This window comes from Phoca vitulina, unplaced genomic scaffold (genome assembly GCF_004348235.1).
Source record: "Phoca vitulina isolate PV1807 unplaced genomic scaffold, GSC_HSeal_1.0 scaffold23, whole genome shotgun sequence".
NCBI lineage: Eukaryota > Metazoa > Chordata > Mammalia > Carnivora > Phocidae > Phoca > Phoca vitulina.
In genome coordinates this window covers 20,938,078-20,958,360 of record NW_022589726.1, presented here as the reverse complement: position 1 = coordinate 20,958,360, position 20,283 = coordinate 20,938,078, and the positions used below count along the sequence as shown (strand labels likewise).

General features: G+C 47.7%; 1 protein-coding gene across 4 annotated transcripts in view; it reads right to left on the bottom strand.

Annotated features, from left to right (window-relative positions):
* NCKAP5L (NCK associated protein 5 like) overlaps nt 1-8,472 on the bottom strand; it is a 30,802-nt gene extending 22,330 nt beyond the window's left edge. For all 4 annotated transcript variants that reach the window (XM_032420874.1, XM_032420878.1, XM_032420877.1 and 1 more), the window contains exon 1: nt 8,365-8,472. The gene's annotated coding sequence lies outside the window, so the exon portion shown is untranslated. The remainder of the gene's footprint in view (nt 1-8,364) is intronic.
* Nucleotides 8,473-20,283: the final 11,811 nt, after the last annotated feature.

The following is a 20,283-nucleotide window of genomic DNA, read 5'->3' as shown; positions in this document are numbered from 1 at the left end:
CCCCCCCCGCCCCCCCTCCCCCCCCCCCCCCCCCCCCCCCCCCCGCCAGCAACTCTCCTGCAAAGCTGCCCTGAACGGAACAGACGTGGCTTCTTGAAGCACCTCCTGCAGGAGCGGTATTTCCAACTGTAACGTATCCTGTTCTCTAGTCCTCCCCCGTGAGGAAGAGGGGACTTCCCGTGCCCTTGGAAGGGGAGCTCCCTGAGGAGGAGCCCTGCCTGCATTTCTGTGCTCCCCCACACTCCTGCAGCAAAGCCCTGACCCTGGTCATCTCCTTTCCTTCCAGACAGAGTAAGACCACAAAGAAGGGATGGTGGGCTCCTCAGCTTCTCGTAAAGACATCCAACTGTCCCCTGCCCAAATGGCTCTGAGGACAAACCATGCGGAGAGGTGAGCAAGGGCCATTTTCAGTTTTGTCCCTAACGTTGATAAGACCTTATCCAAGCCCTCAACCCACTCCCGGGCCTGGTGACTCCCTCTGGCCAATGGGACTAAGCTATTCATTCTGCAGATACTTCCCAACAGATCACTCAGGAGGAGGACCGAGGCTGGGGACTGGGGGGCAATTCAGAGATGGCTCAGCTCTTCTGACTTCTTGGGGCTTCCAATCTAGTAGGGGATGTGATACATGCAGGTAATAGCTGCACGGTGGAGCATGTGCCAAGAGAGAAGTCATTTGGAGAACTTTAAAAATCAGGAGAGAGGGGCACCTGGGTGGCTCAGTTGGTTAAGCAACTGCCTTCGGCTCAGGTCACGATCCTGGAGTCCCTGGATCGAGTCCCGCATTGGGCTCCCTGTTCGGCAGGGAGTCTGCTTCTCCCTCTGACCATAACCCCTCTCATGTGCTCTCTCTCATTCTCTCTCTCTCTCTCAAATAAATAAATAAAATCTTTAAAAAAAAAAAAAATCAGGAGAGAAATATTAAGCTGCAGCTGCAACAGTTTTTCAGAATGCAAGGCATCAAAGGAGCGGACACTTTATAGACCAGTGGGGTTTAGGTACAAGGGAACAGCAAGGGGGTCCTTCTAGGCAAAAGGCAGGCAGAAACAGAAGGAGGCACAAATCTCGGGGTGTATGCGGAAACGCAGTGCAGCTGGACTGAAGGGCATCGGAAGGGGAGTGTTTCCTGGTCCCCGGGCCCGTGCCAGTCACTAACTCCTCTCCTACCTCCCGACCCAACAGCAGAGTCAGCATATTTTCAACACCCGGGGTGTAACCGGAGACACGAGCTGGATCCCACAGGAAGAGCTGAGGCAGAAAGGCTCCTGGAGGCCGTCGTGGAGGCGACTGCTGAGTTGACTCCTGGAACATCAGCTCTCTGTTCTCAGATCCAAGAGGAAGAGGGCCTGGGAGGCCACACAGCCTGCTGGCTCTCAGGCTGCACGTGTAGGCTACACCTTCCCAGCCCCCAGGCTCCGCCCCGGGGCTCACTCCCTCAGGTTCCTATCCTGGCCTCTTTCTTCAAAGGGAACAGGCTCTGGCCGGCCAAGTGCCTTCCAGGTCCGGGCAGCTTCAGTGTTGACTCAGTGGGTGCCATTTGGCCAGAGCCCGGAGGTGACTTCCTAAGCTGCCAGCTCGGGCAGGAAGCAAGTCGCCTTCTCTGGGAACAGAAAATAGCTCTGGCTCACCACAAGCCCTCACTGGACTCTGCTCTTACTTGTGCCCCCAAGTGGGAGTGAGGCTTCCTGCATTCCGGTTTTGGCTGGGCCACACTGAGTGACCCTGGGTGAAGCCAAGAACCCTGCTGGGACTCAGTTTTCCTATCCATAAAGTGGGGTGAACTCTCTCTGACTTTTTCTGCAGGGCATAGAAGGATGAGATCATGTCTGGAAAGGGATCGCAGCTGCGGTAGGGGGTTGAAGGTGAGGAGCTCGGCAGGGCTTTTAGGGAGAAGCCCTTGGTTTGGATTCTGCCTTCCTCCTACAGGGCCCACGGGCTTCCCAGGAAAGCAGGGGGGTGGGGAGTAGGGAGAGGAAGGGTCAGCAAAGCCGAGAGCTTAAGCCTTCTCCTGGTCCCAGGGACAGGAAGTGAGGTGCCGTCTAGAGAGGAAGTGAGAAGCAAACACCCCCCAACTTCCCTTCGGCCTACAGGGGAAAGGAAGGCTCCAGCTTCAGGAGCCTGCAGGCCCAGAGCTGGGGAGACAAGGCAGTGGGGTGGGGGTGGGGAGGAGGCATTAGCAGCACCATCTGGCAGAGAAGGGGGGTTCTTATCTTGGACATAATAAAACTCAAGGGGCCCAAGACATCCCACAGACTGGGAGAGGGGGGAGAAGAGAAGCCACAGAAGTCAAGTTGAAAAACGCAGCTTTCCAGGTCACGTGGCACTCTATTTACAGTCCTGGCCCCCAGCCTCCTGCCCCCAGCTTCATGCTGTGCCCTGCCATGTGCCTCCCCCCCAGGACATGCACACTCCTGCACACACCGAGGCGGCCCAGGGCCTCTGATTACTTGCTCTTACGGTATATGCCCTTTCTTTGTAGCCTGCATCATAGCTGTGGTTCTACAACTGCTGAATTATTTGATTAAGGCAGACTTTTGGGATCAGCACTGTACCCCCAGGGTCTAGCACAACACCTCGCCCATAGTAACTGCTGAGAACGCCTCAGAGGCTGGTTTGGGCCTAAACCTTGGCATCTGAATGAAGTTCAGTATACGAAGGTGAACAAACCCTGCTCACGGCCTGGGATCGACTGGGTGACCCTGGGGTGGGCAGTAAAGATCAGAAACCAGAGAACTGACAGGCGGCAGGAGAAATCCACGCACACCCACTACCAACAGGTAACAGATGAAGACAGTACACGCTATCTGCTATCTTTTGGATAAGGGAGAAAAATAAGAATAGACATTTGTATTTGTTTTGTGTAAAGACATTCTTGAGGGATATGTAAGAAACTAATAAGTGATTATCTGTGGAGGGAAAAGGGGGTGAAGGTAGGAGCACAATTTCTCAACATACACCTTTTTGTACCATTTTGATTTCCGGACTCTATTTTTAAAAATGCTAGTGAAAAACTAAAATATAAAACTTTGAAGAAAAAAAAATGTTAGCAGGAACAACCACCTGCCCAGGTGATTTCTAAAGGTCCTCCCAGCTGGGGCTATCTACTCTCTTCCCATATTAGGAAGTAGGGACCAGGCCCCTGGGGCAAGGGAGAGGTGAGGAGGTCTGGCTACATGAGTGTGGGGACTCTGGCCAAAGGACACCAGTCTTCACTCCCTTTCTCCCTGGGCTAGGAGAGAGGCCCTGCCACCCCTAGTCTGTGGTGCGGCACGGGAGCACCAAACTGTTCTCAAGTTGGTCAGGGCCACTTCCTCCTGGGTGAGAACTGGGTTCATTCTAGATCCCAAGGGGCAGGGGCAGAGGTGGGTGGTTGGGCAAGGGGAAGAGTCTGGGGCAGGTGGGAGTAAGCTGGGGTAAATGACACCTGGAGGCTCCTGCAGCTGCTGCGGGCAGGTTCTGGGGGTGTCTCAACAGATCCTCATACAAAAGGACCAATTACAGCCCCCACATCAAGACAGCCGAGGGTGAAATGAATCAGCCCATAGGAACAATGACTGCTGAGAACCCTAGGGCCACACCCCGGGAGTTCTGGGGCCCCTCACAGTCCCATCTAGGAAAAACCTCATCATTCTTCTACCCAGAGGGCCAGCGGGGAGGGACAGTTTCAAGCCCTGCACGAGAGTGAGAACCGCAGACCAGGGCCCCAAGCAGCACCCACCACCACTCAAGCCTCGCAGGCATCAGCATGAGACGCAGAATGGGGTCGTCTCTCCTTTTAAAATATCTCTACAGATACAGATATAGATATTTTTAAAAGCCTAGTGAGTACCGGAGAACTCCCAGAGCTCAAGGACCGCCGTAAGGGTCCAGGAGCTGTATCTGACTGGGCTCTTCTCCGGGGCTGCTCGACTTTTAGAAATCAGTAATAATAGCAGTGATAATTCACCTTAATAACAGCCTGGCCTCCTGAGGCCTCTTTCATCCATGTAACTCCCAGAGCTGGGAAAATGGCAATTACTGAACAGGTGCCACACCCCAGTGATGATGTGTTATTAATCCATCCGCACAGGCTGGGAAACTGAGGCGCAGGGAGGACTTCCCCTCACAAGGAACTAAGGATACAGGAGCTGAGGGCTGATGGGAAGTGCTGGCTCTCTACCTGCTGTGTTTGGGAAGATGTTGAAGAAGGAGGGGGGGCGGGGGGGCCCCTCCTTTCAGAGTCAGCCGGGCCTCGGTTTGGGATAAAGGTGAGGAGGACCCCAGATGTGTCCCAAGCCCCCTCCCCAGGCTGCAGCAGGGCCTGGTGGTGGCCTTGGCTGGGAGTCAGGGCCTCTGATCTTGAGCCCATACACTTACTCTGCCAAAGTACTACAAGGCGGGCCAACAGCTGCTCTGAGCATCTCCACCACGTCTGCAACACACGCAGGCCCCACGGGGTAAGTGAGGGCTCAGCCTCCCCAACAGCCCCACGCCACAGGCACCACCTCTGAAGCGGGAACAGGGGGCATCTTACAGCTGGGCGGGTGTGTGTGTGTGTGGATCAAATCAAAAACATGTCAAGAAGTGGGGAGACTACTTCTTAGGGACCCAAGCCCATCTCTGCAGCCCCCTTCCAACTTTGACACTGATCTCAAAAAAATGAGATCCTTCTTACAGCAAGGGCAGGGGAGGGGAGGCAGAAAGTCACAGAAGACTACCGATTTTCCCAGCGTGGCCGTGGAGGGAAGCAGCGGAGACTCACATGAGGATGGGAGGGTAAAGACAGAGGCACCTGCCTGTGCAGAGCCATCCACAGCCTACTGCGTGCCTGGTGCTGTGGGAGATGCTCGAACAGACACAGTCTCCGCTCCGGGAAAACCACAAGGCCCAAGCCAGGCAGCAACCAATGACCTTGTCCTCCAACCTTCCAGGACAGGGCCTGGGGAAAAACAAGGGTGTTGTTCGAAGGGATCCGAAGTTATTTTTCTTCAGCATGTTAGATCTGACCAGAGCCCCTGGGGAGGCCCTGAGATAACACTCTGACCCTCCAAGGGTCCAGCTCTCCACAATCTCAGGTCCCAGAACTGCCCTTTCTGCTTTAAATTCGGCCAGGCCCTTCACGCCCGAGACATGAAGGCCGAGGGGGACCATGTAACACACCAGACCGGAGTCAGGAGCCCTGTCACTGCCACTCATCATTGTATGAATCACTTCCCCCTCTGGACTTCAGTTTCCCCATTTTTAACACGAGGGCGTTGGACTGGATGTCTCTAGGATTCCTTCCAGCCTATGACTCTATGTTGTTTTGATGTGGTGGCAGATCCCAGATTGATTTACATAAATTTGCATGTTCAATCAGAAATCCCAAACTCCAAGTATAGAAAATCCAATCAGTCCATTAGTGCAGCCAGACTGGGGCTGGAGGCGCCTGCCAGGTTCGGGCGAGGCCTGTCAAAGCAGACCGTGGTAGTGGTGGTGAACTGGGGGAGGAGCTGAGGGAAGCAGGGCGAGAAGTGGCGTTTGTTCTAAGGGATGCAGTTCTGGTGACCCAGAGCCGATGGGGCCGGGGTCCCCTCTTCGGCTACTGGGCAAGGGTCCTTTCTCCTGCTTCCAACGGGGCCTCCGGCTGGCCAGCCTCAGAGCCACACCCCAGGAGGAAAGAGCAGCCTCTGCCTAGCAACAGCCGCATCCCTCACTCTGACAGGGACTGGAAACTGACCTCGCTGGGAGCTCCCATTTTCCATTCCAGGGGCTCCTCGCAGTGAGGAAGGTTTCCTTGGGGTCTAACTTAAATGCCTCCTGCTGCAGCTTCAGTCCGTGGGCAGCAGGGCCCAGGGAAGGGGGCTCCCCAGGCCCAGGAGAGCTAGCACAGGGAAAAGCAATGCAGACAATGTGTCCCCACGTCCAACCCATCCCACAGCCTCTCTAACCACCACCTCCTCTAACATCCCCCCCTGGCACCTGGGAGACCAAGGATGAAAACAAACAAGGAAAACGTGAAGGCTTTTGGCTCTTGGGCTAGAGAGCAAGTCCCAACCTGGAGAGCCTGACTCCTGAGAAACCATACCCCCAGGAGGGAAGGAGGCCGGGAAAGGTGGGGCTGGGGCAGTTTCTCCCTGCTGCCAGGCTGCCATGGAAGGGCCCAGGAGGCTGGCTGGGCTGGGTGAGGGCAGCAGGGAGAACTCCTTAAGCCCACTGCCTGGGGACTGGGCGCTGTGAGTGCACAGGTGAGGTGAGGAGGGCCAGGGAGTGAGATGGGCAACAGCAACGGGGCTCTCGTCCTCTTCCCATAAGAGGGCGGATGAGTATACTGTGCTCCCTGGCTCAGATCCTAAAACAAGTCCCAACAGCTGAGATGCAAACTGTCTCCTGGGAATCTGCTTACCCGGCTGGCCCTTGGCTGCCTACCCTTCTCTCAACTCCTCCCCAAAGGCCCAACTCAAAGACTGGCCTGCCAGGATATCTCAGCAGAGGCCTTGATGGGTGGGCCAAACCCCAGCCAGCAAGAGTTCACACCCCAAGCCACTAGGGGTGAGCAAGACAATGGCTAGTCTTAGGAGAATAAGGGAGTCTGCACCCCTGCAACCTTGGGTAACTGTGACTTGGCTAACTGTATCAGCCAACACCTACCTCCTCAAACTAAGTCCCCCAGCCAGGGGACCTTTCTCCCTTTCAGTCACTTATCAATGGAACCACACAAGGTCAACAAGTGAAAGGGAATGTTAGAGCTTTCCAGTCCAACTGCCGAATTTTACACATGAGGGAAAAGAGCCCCAGAGAGGCAGACTGTCTGGGCCAAAGTCACACAGCAAGCTGGGAAGAGCAGGGACCAGTGCTTCTGACTCCCAGTCCACAGTGACAGCAGCTTGGTCTTCATATACATTGGTTTCTGCCTATTGTGGAACAGCCTTCCTCCCTGCAACCCAGGCCATCTGCGTGCCCAGGTTCCCACTCTGTTCCAAAGCCCTAAGCTGAAGAAGATGCTGGAGGGCCTGAGCCACCTCATGCACAGACCACAGACTTTGAAAACAAAGTTGAACTATGTGCGACTATCTCTCCCCAGACAGGAATACACATGTTTCTCTGAAGTAGGAAACCCACTGAAGCTAGGCTGTTTCTAGAAAGACAGGGAACCAATATGAGTAGTGAATTTTGTGTCTCCCTTCTTGAAAGACAAGGGGTCTTGCAAGACAGGGTCTGCAACAAGGCAACTAGGCTGGGTTCATTTTCCCCATTGAGTGCAGACCACAGAACGGTCAGCCACTGTCTCCCAGTACCATCCCTGTCCCCGGCATCTGCCTCCAGCCGCGGCCTCTGGCAGACAACTGCGCTTAGGCAGGAGGACCCAAGGGGAGGGAGAGAGCGGCTGGGAGGGAATAAGAGGGATCTGCCGTCAGTCTAAGACCCCTGGTTCCTCAGAAAGGCGAGCGTTTAAGCAGGAGCTGGCTGGCTGGGTGGACAGCGCTGAGAGTCTGGAAAACCAGGCCCGCGGGAGGCGAGGGACCTCCGTGCCCTTGGGGCAGTGCCAGCGCTGGAGACCTGAGAGCTTGAGCCCAGAATAAGCAGGGGGCTGGGGTTCGGTGAGCCGCTTTTCTAGTCGGCCTAGGCCAGGGGAGTGTCGGGCACAGATAAATTCTCTGCATTCTTCTGGCACCGCAGCCAGGACCCAGAGAGCCTTTTCTGCAGGCGCTGCCCTGGCCCCACACCCTGCCCAGCCCTTCTCCCTCCCTCAGCCTCTCTTTAGTGTTCAGCCTGCTGGCCCCCCGCCTCCGTCCTTCCCGCAGCCCCTCAAAGCCACCGAAGGATTGTTCCTAGAGACCCTGATCTCTCCGCCTCTCCCCATCTTCCCCACGCCCTACCGCCCCAGGCCACGGGGACTGCAAGGAGGGCGAAGAGGAGCCCAGGGCTCGTCTCCGCGCCTGCGCTTTGGGGAGAGCCTCCCTCCACCCCCCAAACCCCCCCTGCGCAACAACCCTGCACCGCTAAGCGGCACCCGGACGGTGGGATGCGGGTGGGGTGGGGTGCGCAGCTGGGGCAAGGTCAGTGCTTTCAAAGAGGGAGGGAGACCGGCCCCCGGAACATCCCCCTGTCCCGAAAGTTTCCCTTCCGGGGCCATGGAGTGTGCGCGAGGAGGGCGCGGGGGGCGGGAGGGGGTGGGGTGGGGGTGGACAGAGTCGCAGCCGGACCCCCACCCCCCCCACCCCCGCCGGGGACAGTGGGGCGGGAGGGAGGGGCAGGCAGCGAGGTCCGGGCAGGAAGGCGCGCCGCCCCCTCCGACCCAAGGCTGCCACGAGAGCCTTACCCTTCAAACCGCCCACCCCCAGCCCACAGCTTGCAGACCCTCCACTCGCCGCCCTTTAAATCCCAAGTAGGCCTGGAACTCACCGAAATCAGGTGTTGAGCTGGGCCAAGGCAGGCCAGATCCGCCGGGTCCATGGCCGCGGCTCGGGGGCGGGGGGCAGAAGAAGGGGGGTGCTGGGGCCGCCTCTTGATGTCAAGGCTTTAAAGGGGCCAGTGAGCCCCGCCCCTCGCCCAGACCTCGCCTCCCTCCTTCCGCGCAGCCAATCCACGTTCGTCTTGGATGCGCGCCCCTCCCAGCCCCCTCCAGATGTTCCCAGGACGAGAGCTAAGTCCGCCCGTCCGGAGAGCGCCGCTTCCGCCCCGGTGGGAAGGACCTCCCCTCCCCCAATAGAGAAACACTCTCCTCGGGCCCGGTCGGGTCCGGCTTGGTAAACCTCCCCCGTGCCGGGGTAGGAGAAGCCGCGCTGGGCCGAGCGGGGGTGGAATGAGGGGCATCTATAGCAGAGAAAACTAAGTAGGTGCGCGCGGAGCCACGGGCATGCGCGTCTGCTTCTGTGGGGCTGGGCGTGCACGTGTATGTGTGGTTGTGAGCGTTGGTGTTTGTAATTTGCCTTCCTGCTACGTGTTGGGTGTAAATCTATGGGAAGACGCTTGAGTGCCTCCTTGGCCTTAAATGCTCCCTCCTCACTTTTCCTCCTCCGGATCGGGATTGGGTCCTCCCAGTAGTGTGGAAAGCTGGGCGCTAGGAACAGGCTCCGCTGCTTTCAGAGTAGTGCTGGTCGTTTCCTCACTGGAGGAGGTAAGGCTGAGCATAAAAAAGATAGAACCTTGTTCTCAGCCACTTGCTATCTTGATGGGAACGAGTGCCTGCCCTGTTGAACTAACCGCGTGCTTAAAAGAAAAGCAAACAGCCCACCTAGGCCCCTGCAGGGCCTCAGAGCTCCCTTCAGTACCATTCTCAATGGTCCTTGATTAAATATCTATTTGCCCTTGTCTGGATACCGTATAGTCTTCACAATCTGCATGGTAGTGACTGGCCCGCTAATGCAGGTTGGGGTTCTGCAGAGAAATACAAAGGGATCCCTAGTCACTGTCTCTGCCCATTTTATTAAAATCGCTTCTGTTGTGTACACGGAATGTATTAACGCATCATATTAAGTCCAATAAAGGAACATGAAAGCTGAGGGATCTTGGGGTGCTCAAATTGGCTAGGATTAATCAAGAGTTCCTCTCTGAAGGAGGCTCCCTAATTTAGAATGGGATTTGAAGGGCACAGAGAACTTGAATAGATTCAGGCAGGGTAAGGACACAAAGAGACAGGAAGAGCAAATTAGCTGCCTGGGACAGTGAGCAGATCACCTTGGCTGGGTGGGAAGTGTAAGTTAGTGGAGGAGGTTTTGTATGGAGAAGATCAGAATGACAGTATGGATTTGACAGGATAAGTGATAAAGAAGTCATTTTGGGTTCTTGAGCATAGAAATGAGTGCCTGAGATCAGTTATTACTGGAGCCTAAAAGATGTCATGATGGTTATTACCACCAGCTCGCTCACCTTTGGTTTAAAATTGATTTATCCTTAACATACAATAAAATGCAGATCTTAGGTGTTCTATTTGGTGAATTTCAACAATAATATACACCTGTGTAACACCCAAAACAAGATAGTGAGTCATCACCCCAGAAAATTCCCTCATGCCCCTTTATATTTATTGTTAACTATCCTGCACCTACCACCACCCACCGCCTGCAACCTCCTGAGTTCTATCACCATAGTTTTGTCTGTTCTTGGCTTTCACATAAGTGTAATCAAATAGTATGCATTTTTTGGGTCTATATTCTTTAGCTTAGTAATGTTTTTGACTAATGTGAATCTGTTCTATTACTGAGTAATATTCCATTGTATGACTATATCACTATTTGTTTATCCATTCTCCAGTTGATGTATATTTGGGTGTTTCCAGTTTTGGGGCTGTTATATTCTTGTGCAAATCTCTTCGTGAACATGTTTTCATTTCTGAGAAAGCTCACCTTTTTTTAATTGAAGTATTATTATTGAAATACAGTATCATATTCGTTTCAGGTGTACAACATTGTATTGCAAAATGATCACCATAAGTCTAGTTACCATGTGTCACCAAAGTTAATACAATATTTTTGACCATATTCCCCATGTTGTAAAATACGTCCCCATGACTTATTTATAATTGGGAGTTTAAACCTCTTGATCCCCTTCACGCATATTGCCCACCCTCCTACCCTCCTCTTTTCTGGCAACCATCAATCTGTTCTCTGTACCTATATGTCTGGTTTTGTTTGTTTTGTTTTTCAGATTCCATATGTAGGTGAAATCATAGGGTATTTGTCTTTTTCTGACTTATTTCACTTAGCATAATATCCTCAAGGTCCATCCATATTGCTGCAAACAGCAAGATTTCATTCTGTTTTATGGCTGAGTAATATTCCATTGTATGTATATTATATGTATTATATATATGTATGTATACATACACACACACACACCACATCTTATTTATCCACTCATTTATTGATGGACACATAGGTTGTTCCATATCTTGGCTATTGTAAACAATGCTGCAGTGAACATGGGGGTGTTTTTGTTTTCTTGGAATAAAAACCCAGAGTGGAATTGCTGGATCATATGGTAGTTCTTTTTAATTTTTTGAGTAACTTCCATACTGTTCTCCATAGTGGCTGCACCAATTTACATTCTCACCAACAGTGTGTAAGTGTTTGCTTTTCTCCTCATCCTTGTCAACACTTTTCTTTTTTTTTTTAAGATTTTATTTATTTATTTGGGAGAGCACGAGCAGGGGGAAGGGCAGAGGCAGAGGGACAAGCAAATTTCCCACTGAGCAGGGAGCCCGATTTGGGGCTCAATCCCAGGACCCTGAGATCATGACTTGAGCCAAAGGTAGACATTTAACTGAGTCACCCAGGCGCCCCAACGCTTATTTTTTTTTTTTTTTTAATAATAGCCATTCTGTGAGGTGATACCTCATTGTGGTTTTGATGTACATTTCCATGATGGTTAGGTGATATCAAGCATCTTTTCATGTGCTTGTTGGCCATTAGTGTGTCTTTGGAAAAATGTCTACTCAGACCATCTGCTCATTTAAAAAATTTTTTTTGCCCCATTGCCCCTCTTCTGCCAATTTGAAATCAGATTTTTTGTTTTTGCTATTGTTCTTTATATATTTTAGAAATTAGCCCCTTACCACATTTATGATTTGCAAACATTTTCTTCCATTCAGTAAGTTGCCTTATTTTCTTGAGAGCTTGCTCCACTGTGCAAAAAGGTTTTCAGTTTGCTGTAGTCCCATTTGTTTATTTTTTTGCTTTTGTTGCCCTTGCCTGTGGAATCAGATCCAAAACAATATTGCTAAGACTGATGTCAGGGAACTCATTGCTTATGTTTTCTTCGAGGACATTTATGGTTTTAGGTCAAGCCTTTAATCCATTTTGAGTTGATTTTTGTGTATAATGTTAAGATAGGGGTTCAGTTTCATTCTTTTGCTTATAATTGCACAATTTCCCCACACCATTTATTGAAGACATGGTCTTTTTCCTATTGTATATTCTTGCCTTCTTTGTTATAGATTAACTGATCACATATGTGTGGATTTATTTCTCGGTTCTCAATTCTGTTCCATTGGCCTTTGTATCTGTTTTGTGCCAGTACCATTCAGTTTTGATTACTACAGCTTTGTAGTATAGTTTGAAATCAGTGAGCAGGGATTGTGATGCCTCCACCTTTGTTCTTTCTCAAGATTGGTTTGGCTATTTAGGGTATTCTGTGGTTCCATACAAATTTTAGGATTATTTGTTCTATTTGTGTGAATAATGTCATTGGTATTTTGATAGGAATTGCATTGAATCTGTAGATTGCTTTTGCTAGTACGAGCATTTTAACAATATTAATTCTTCCAATCCATGAGCAGGGTGTATCTTTCCATTTATTTGTGTCTTCTTCAATTTCATCAATGTGTTACAGTTTTCAGAGTACAGGTCTTTCGCTTCCTTGGTTAAATTTATTTCTAGGTATTTTATTTTTTGATGTAATTGTGAATGGGATTGTTTTCTTAATTTCTCTGATAGTTTGTTATTATATAGAAACAACAGATTTCTGTATATTAAGTGTGTATCCTGCAACTTTACTGAATTTATTAGTCATTTATCCTTTTTTTTTTTAAGATCTTATTTATTGGGCGCCTGGGTGGCTCAGTCGTTAAGCGTCTGCCTTCGGCTCAGGTCATGATCCCGGGGTCCCGGGATCGAGTCCCACATCGGGCTCCCTGCTCGGCGGGAAGCCTGCTTCTCCCTCTCCCACTCCCCCTGCTTGTGTTCCTGCTCTCGCTCTCTCTCTCTCTGTCAAATAAATAAAATCTTTAAAAAAAAAAAATTATTAAAAAAAAAAGATCTTATTTATTTACTTGAGAGACAGAGAGAGAGCACAAGTGGAGGAGGGGCAGAGGCAGAAGGACAAGCAGACTCCCCGCTGGGCACGGAGCCAGACACAGGGCTTGATCCCAAGACCCCGAGAACACTACCAGAGCTGAAGTCAGACGTTTGACCGACTGAGCCATCCAGGTGCCCCTATTAGTCATTTATTCTAATAGTTTTTTTGTTTGTTTTTGTTTAAAGATTTTATTTGACACAGAGAGAGAGAGAGAGAGAGCACAAGCAGGGGGAGCAGCAGGCAGAGGGAGAGGGAGAAGCAGGCTTCCTGCTGAGCAGGAATCCTGACATGGGGCTCCATCCCAGGACCCCAGGCTCATGACCTGAGCTGAAGGCAGACGCTTAACCAACTAAGCCATCATATTCTAATAGTTTTTTGATGGAGTCTTTAGGGAGCTTGATGATAGATAGTGGCATTTTTGGAATCTTGCAGCAGTGATTAATTCTTATTCATTCAATCATCCAATATTTATTGAATCAGGATCAGTGGACTAGTCATGGGTTTACACCCAAAATTAGACATGATCCTTTCCTCACAGGGCTTAAAAATCCAGTAAGACTCCCTATATCTACTGCATTCCAAAAGCACAGGGAAAAAAACCTTAATAGTATGCCAAGCATTTCTAACTATTTTGGGATGTTTCCAAATAACTAAATTTTGGGAAATAAACAGACCATCTGTATTTTTATACTTTTCACTTAGATGTTTACCCTTTTTTAAAAAAACACAGCCAGAACATCTGCACTTGTCAGAGCAACTATCTGCCCTCCTTACTCAAAGGCTCTTGTATACATGAAAGTTTAGGCATTCAGATTTTGGCAGATTCTCTATACTTTATAAACCTTCATTTTCACTGATAGAAGGTTAAAGAAGTATAACTACTATTACCCCATGATCACTTTCTGTCTATGATGGGGCTTAAGACACTTTAATTCCTCAGTGGTATTATTCACTTAAATTATTAAAAACTATACAGAAGTCCCATAGTTGGTTTTCCACCCTTGTAATATACCATTCATCACGTATTGTTTTTTAAGATTTGTTTAGTTATTTTAGAGAGAGAGAGAGAGAGCAGGAGGAGGGGCAGAGGGAGAGGGAGGGAGATAATCTGAAGCAGAATCCTCACTAAGCTTGGAGCCTGACGTGGGACTCAATTTCACGACCCTGAGATCATGACCTGAGCTGAAACCAGAGTTGGATGCTCAACTGACTAAGCCACCTAGGCCCCCCATCACATACTGTTCTTTACTTGAGTTGTCTGTGTTGTAAAACAAGCTAGGTCTCTTAGGCCTCTTGTTGCTACAAGCTGCTAGTAATAGAAGTTTGGTAGCATAGTCTAATGGTGCATATGGTGCTGATGAGTGACCGGTAGATCACTGCTCACATCAGTCCTTTGAATGGTTTTAAGCAGGGGGTTAGCATAATCAGAAATGCATTTTAGAAAGATTACTGTGGTTGCAATGTGGAGAACAGTTTAGAGAGAGCAAGATTGAAGTCGGAGAACAGACAGAAAGTTTTTGTAGTAATTGAGGGGGAAAATGGGAAATGATGTGCTCTGGACTAGGAAAGTGATAGTGGTAATGGTAACAGAGTCAGCAGGTCTTAGGATTGGAAGGGGAGGGAAGCAGAGGGCTAAGCCAAGACTTCTGGACTAGGTCACTTGCAGATGGTAGGGCCACTCAATGAAATGGAAAGCACTGGAGGAAGAGCAGTTTTGGGAGATGATATGCTCACTTCCAAACATGTTAACATTGAAATGCCTGGAGGATGTCCCAGTGGAAATGTCTATCCAAGAGGTAAGAGCTTCCCAACTGTTGTGCCCCAGGAAGAGGTTACAGATGTGCTGCATATTTTCTCAACCCTCAGGGGAGCACGAACTTCCTTGGAAAGACAGCAGTCTTGGTAAGGTGTGTTGCCATGAAAATACCATCATTCTTTATGTGTGCCATGATATGGAAAAGGTTGGAAAGTATTAATGAATAATGCTGTTGGATAAGTAATTCTGAAGCTAAGGAGAGAGATCTGGACTAGGGATAAGAGATTTGTGAGGTATGAGAACATCAGAACATAGATGGTAACTGAAGAAATGGAGTGGAGATCATGTGAGGAAAGAGGGACTGGAACAGAACCCTAAGGAACAGCAACATTTGAGAGGGGTCTCTAGAGAAGAAGGAAGACAACTGGGTGAGTGCTGTCACCAGAGCCCAAGGGGTTTCCAAAAAAAAAAAAGTTCCCAATATTACTGTCAGGTTGGATCAGGACTGAGACATACCTGCTGACTTTAGCCACATCATTGGTGACTTTGGCAAAACCAAATTTTGAAGGGTTGAGAAAGATGTACAAAGTAGGAATGGAGGCAAGAAGTATTTAAAACTTTTTCAAGAATTTTGACTGTGCTTTGAGGGAAAAGTTATAGGCAGGTGGGCGGGGCAACAGGCGATGAGAATTCTTTCAGAAAGCTATTTTTAGAAAGATACTACTTAATTTAATTTCAAAACTTATTTAAAATTCATTATTTTTATTTTTTATTTTTATTATTATTATTTTTTTAAAGATTTTATTTATTTATTTGACAGAGAGAGACACAGCGAGAGAGGGAACACAAGCAGGGGGAGTGGGAGAGGGAGAAGCAGGCCTCCCGCTGAGCAGGGAGCCCGATGTGGGGCTCGATCCCAGGACCCTGGGACCATGACCTGAGCCGAAGGCAGACGCTTAACTGACTGAGCCACCCAGGCGCCCCATAAAATTCATTATTTTTAAGAAGCATTATGTGCATATGGTTAACAAACCAAATAACACAAGAGCAATTATGTGCTGCATTTCCCATTTCCAGTAATGAGCCACTTTAACTTTCTGGCTGATTCTTCAATATGACTAAATATGCTCATACTGCAAATTGATTTTCACTTTTAGATGTTTTATTACCTCCTATGTATATATTCTTTTTAAAAGGTACAAAAGTGAGGGGCGCCTGGGTGGCTCAGTCGTTAAGCGTCTGCCTTCGGCTCAGGTCATGATCCCAGGGTCCTGGGATTGAGCCCTGCATCAGGCTCCCTGCTCCGCGGGAAGCCTGCTTCTCCCTCTCCCACTCCCCCTGCTTGTGTTCCTGCTCTCTCTCTCTCTGTCAAATAAATTAAAAAAAAAAAAATCTAAAAGGTACAAAAGTGGAATCTTACCATTCATACTGTTCTGCACCTTACTTCTTACACTTAAAATATCTCGGAGACCTTTCTATTTTAACATAGATAGAACTATCTTGTTCTTTTTAACAATTGCATAGTAATCCATTCATGGCTGTACCATATTATTTGTTTCCTACTGATGGGCATTTAGATTGTTGCCAGCTTCTCACTTTTGTCAGACAACTATAATGGATAACATTGTACATACATCCTTGCAAATTTATGTGAGTATATCCACAGGATAAATTCCTAGCAATGGAATTGCTGGGTATGTGCAGTGTATGTTTTGAGAAATTGCCTTCCATATGGTTATGCTAATTTACCATCCCCACTAACAGGGTGTAAGAATACCTATCTTCCCACATTCTCACCATCACTGTTTAAAAAATTTGTGAATATTGTTCTAAGTGCCGAAATATTCTTGCATTTTTTATTTGCATGTAATTAGTAAGATTAAACAAGTTTTCAGGTGTTTTATCTGCCATTATCATTTTTTTGTGAATGCCTTTTTCTAATAGACGTGTAAGAGTTGTTTGTGTTATAATGAAATTCACCCTTTGTCTGTCACATGTATTGCAAATTGTTTCCCTAGCTGGTGTATGTCTTCTGACTTTATTGGATTTTCTTTTTCCTTTGCCGTAGGTAGTCAGATTTATTGGTCTTTTCCCTGATGGCTTTTAGGCTTTTTATGTTTAGAAAGTACCTTTTTTAAAACATTTTTTCTCTAGTATGCTTATGGGTTTTCTTTTCATTTCATCCAAAATCTAGTTAAATGGCGAAGACCACTGTTATTTCTCAGTACTGCTCAGAATGACATCTCCATTTTAGACCAGCTAGTTCTATCTGTTCTCAATGTATACAACACCCATTCCTTTGTACCTCTGCTGAAACGTTCCTTTCTCCAGGCTCACCGGGCATGCTCCTTTCCCTCTTGTCCATCCTTGCAAAAGCTATATTCCTTTCAGGAACAGCTCAAATCCCATATCCTCTAGAAAGTCTTCCATGCCCATTGTAGCCCACAAAGATTTTTCCTTCGCTGAAGCTCACATGATAACGTGCTGCCTTGTTTGAGCCTCTCCTTTTCTCAACTTTAACATATTTGCTGAGTGAGTCAAATCTAACCTCTGGAAGTCCAGGGTTCTTTAATCTACTTTTCCCTACCCCTCAAAGAGGCTAAAAGCACACTGGGCATTTAGAAGGAATTTGATAAAATACTTGATTTGCCACAAAAGTGTATGCATTGGCCACATTTGAAATTGGCTGGTCCAAATTGAGACAAGCTGCAAGTTAAAATACACATCAGAATTTGAAGATGGAATAAAAAAATAATATAACATTATCTCATTAATAATTTCTATACTGACTACATGTTGAAATGATCATTATATGATCAATACTGGATCACATATATATATATGATCATATATAACTGTGTGTTATATACATATATATATATTTTTTAAGTTAAAGTATATCCAGGACCATTGTCTATTCTTGTCCCTAAAGAAGGCTTATCATGCTTAGTGTTGGCTCCTAAATTATGCTGGTTTGAGGATAAATAAGATGATCTCTTGGAGCCAAAGATACTCTGTCTCCAAAGGCTCTCATAAGCCAGTATGCAATCAATACCTTCATGGTATCAAGGCCTCATCTTCATGAATACTATACATCTTCTCTGAAACTAACTGCTACAGACTTGAAATACAACAGTTCCTTTCAAGAGGTCAGGTAACTGCTCAGCCAATAGAAGAGGTCAGGTTCAGATGCAGAAGCATCTCCCAAAGGTTTTAGTGATTGAGGATTCCTCAGTTAACCATGTAGATGGAACCCCTGCCTATCCCTTCGGTCACTGGGGCCATTTTCTGCCATCAAGGAGTTATTTGGGACAGGTGCCACTTGGCTTGTAGTCTAGTCTCACTGTAGTCAGAGCCCCTGTATTAGTTTCCTGTTCCTGTTGTTAACAAATCATTACAAACTTATTGGCTTAAAACAACACAAATTTATTTTCTTACAGTGTTGGAGGTCAGAAGTCTAAAATTAAGGTGTTGTCAGGACTGCATTCCTTCTGGCAGCTTCAGGGGAGAGTCCCTTTCCTTGCCTTTTCTAACTGCATTTCTTGGCTCACAACCCTTCCTCACATCACTCCAACCTCCTGCTTCTATCACTTTCTCTCCTGCTGTGGTCAAATCTTCCTTTGCTTCCCTCCTGTAAGGATACTTGTGATTACATTTAGGTTCTGTCCTGATAATCCAGATTAATCTTTCAATTTCAAAATCTGTAATCCTTAATCTATGTATCTACACATCTGTACACATCTACAAAGTCCCTTTTGCTATCTAAGGTAGCATTCACAAGTTCCAGGGATTGGGATGTGAACATCTTAGGGGGCCATTATTCAACCTGCCACAGCCTCATATACATTTCTTTGCACTGCCCTGGTGAAGGGAGAGAGCACCAGCAGCAGAGTCACAAGGTTTCAAAGTATCCTTAAGATTTACAGAGAAGTAGGTAAATTCACATCTCTAATCACTGTGATCACTGGAAACCATCATAAACTGGCCTCATTTCCATTAGCAATGATCATTCCCTCCCAGCATTGCCTCCTTTAAAATGCTCTGTAGTGCTGAAGCTGAACTTCTCATTACTTCCTTGTCCTAAAAAACAAATTATTAGAGATAGTAAGATGCATGCTTTCTACAGAGAAGAGATGTTTTTCTCATAAGCCTTTAATCTAACATAGTTGTAGTCTGTGGCATACTTATAGAATGTCATAGCAGCTTGTTTTTAACACTCTATATTTCGCAAAATACCTGTCCACCCTCCAGTTCATTTGGGCATAGGAAAAGGAAGGTCTTGTGATTTCAGTTGTACTGATGAGTAAACCGAGGTTCAGAGAGGTTAAGTGACTTGAACAGGGTGGTCATGCAATGAGTTACTGACAGATCTCAATTCCAAACCTGATTCTTTCCACTGCACTGTTCCTGGGTCAAACTTGATCTCATGGGGCTGAGAAGGATCTGACTGATCTCAGGATCTTAATACACCCTGGAGGTGGCCTTGGAATCCCTATCTCCTAAGCATGAAACAGACTGAAACTCACTTTTAGGAGGTCCTACTCAGGGATCAAAGTTTGGGGCAGATTGGGAATTTCAGGAATTCAGGGGAAGGTTAGGGTAGCTGGCGAGTCAAAGGTACAGTGAGAAGGTAATTAGGACTGAGAGAGACTTAAGAGTGCCTGTGTCTGCTCTATGTAGCTGCCAACTGCTTTTCCAAAACACTCAGGAGGGCCAAGCCTGTTTAAATGGTAGGCAGCAGCAGGAGTGCTACTCAGGTACTCAACCTAGAGTACTACTCAACCTAGAATTAGGCCCGACTTCTCTGAGGGGATTTCTAAGAATATCTGGAATAGCCAAGCGTGGCCTGGCTGGGTCCCTATTCTCAGGTTTGAACATATAACTTGAGGAAGCACAGTAACTCCAAAGCTCATGCTCTTTTACACTGGCTCTCTGGAGTCTCTTCCCAATCTTGGATTTCTGTGACATCACAAGGCATAGTAGCCAAGGCCCAGACTCTGCCACCACACTGCCTAGGTTCAGAGCCGAGCTCTGCTTGGGCTTTGTTGTCTGGCACGTGGTGCTATATTATTATCTCTTTTTTTCTTTTTCTCCTGTTTCTAACCAGACCTCTTTTGGTTCTTCCTTCCCCCCCCCCACTCAATAACTACTGGCAGCCCTCAGACCTAGGACCTGGTCCTCTCATCATATCCATGTATTTTTGGAATTTACTACTCTTTAAACCTCAATCACTGTATATGAATGACTTCCAAATTTTTATATCTAGTCTTGCTGTCCTGTACCAAACCATCAATAGCCCAGGCCTTGAAATGGACATTTATTTATACTTTTAAAAGATTTTATCTATTTGAGAGAGAGACAGAGCACGAGCTATGGGGGGTGGGGAGGGGAAGGGCAGAGGGAGAGGGAGAAGCCAACTCCCCACTGCACAGAGAGCCCAACGTGGGGGCTTGAACCCAGGACCCTGGGATCATGACCTGAGCTGAAGTCAGATGCTTAGCCAACTGAGCCACCCAGGTGTCCCAAAATGGACATTTTATTGCAAATGTATGTTTGAGAAAACTCTCAAACTTCTATGCCAAAGGCTAAGCTTATCTCTCTCTCTCAATTTTCTAATTTCTCCCCATTTCAGTTTCCTGGGCAGTCTTCTGCCCAATCATAGATCTCCCTTTTCTTCTCAATACTTGAATTCAGGTACATTTGTCTTTTGTTCATCCATATATTAATTCAACAAGTACTTCTCAGCAGCCTGCCATGTGTCAGCCATTGTG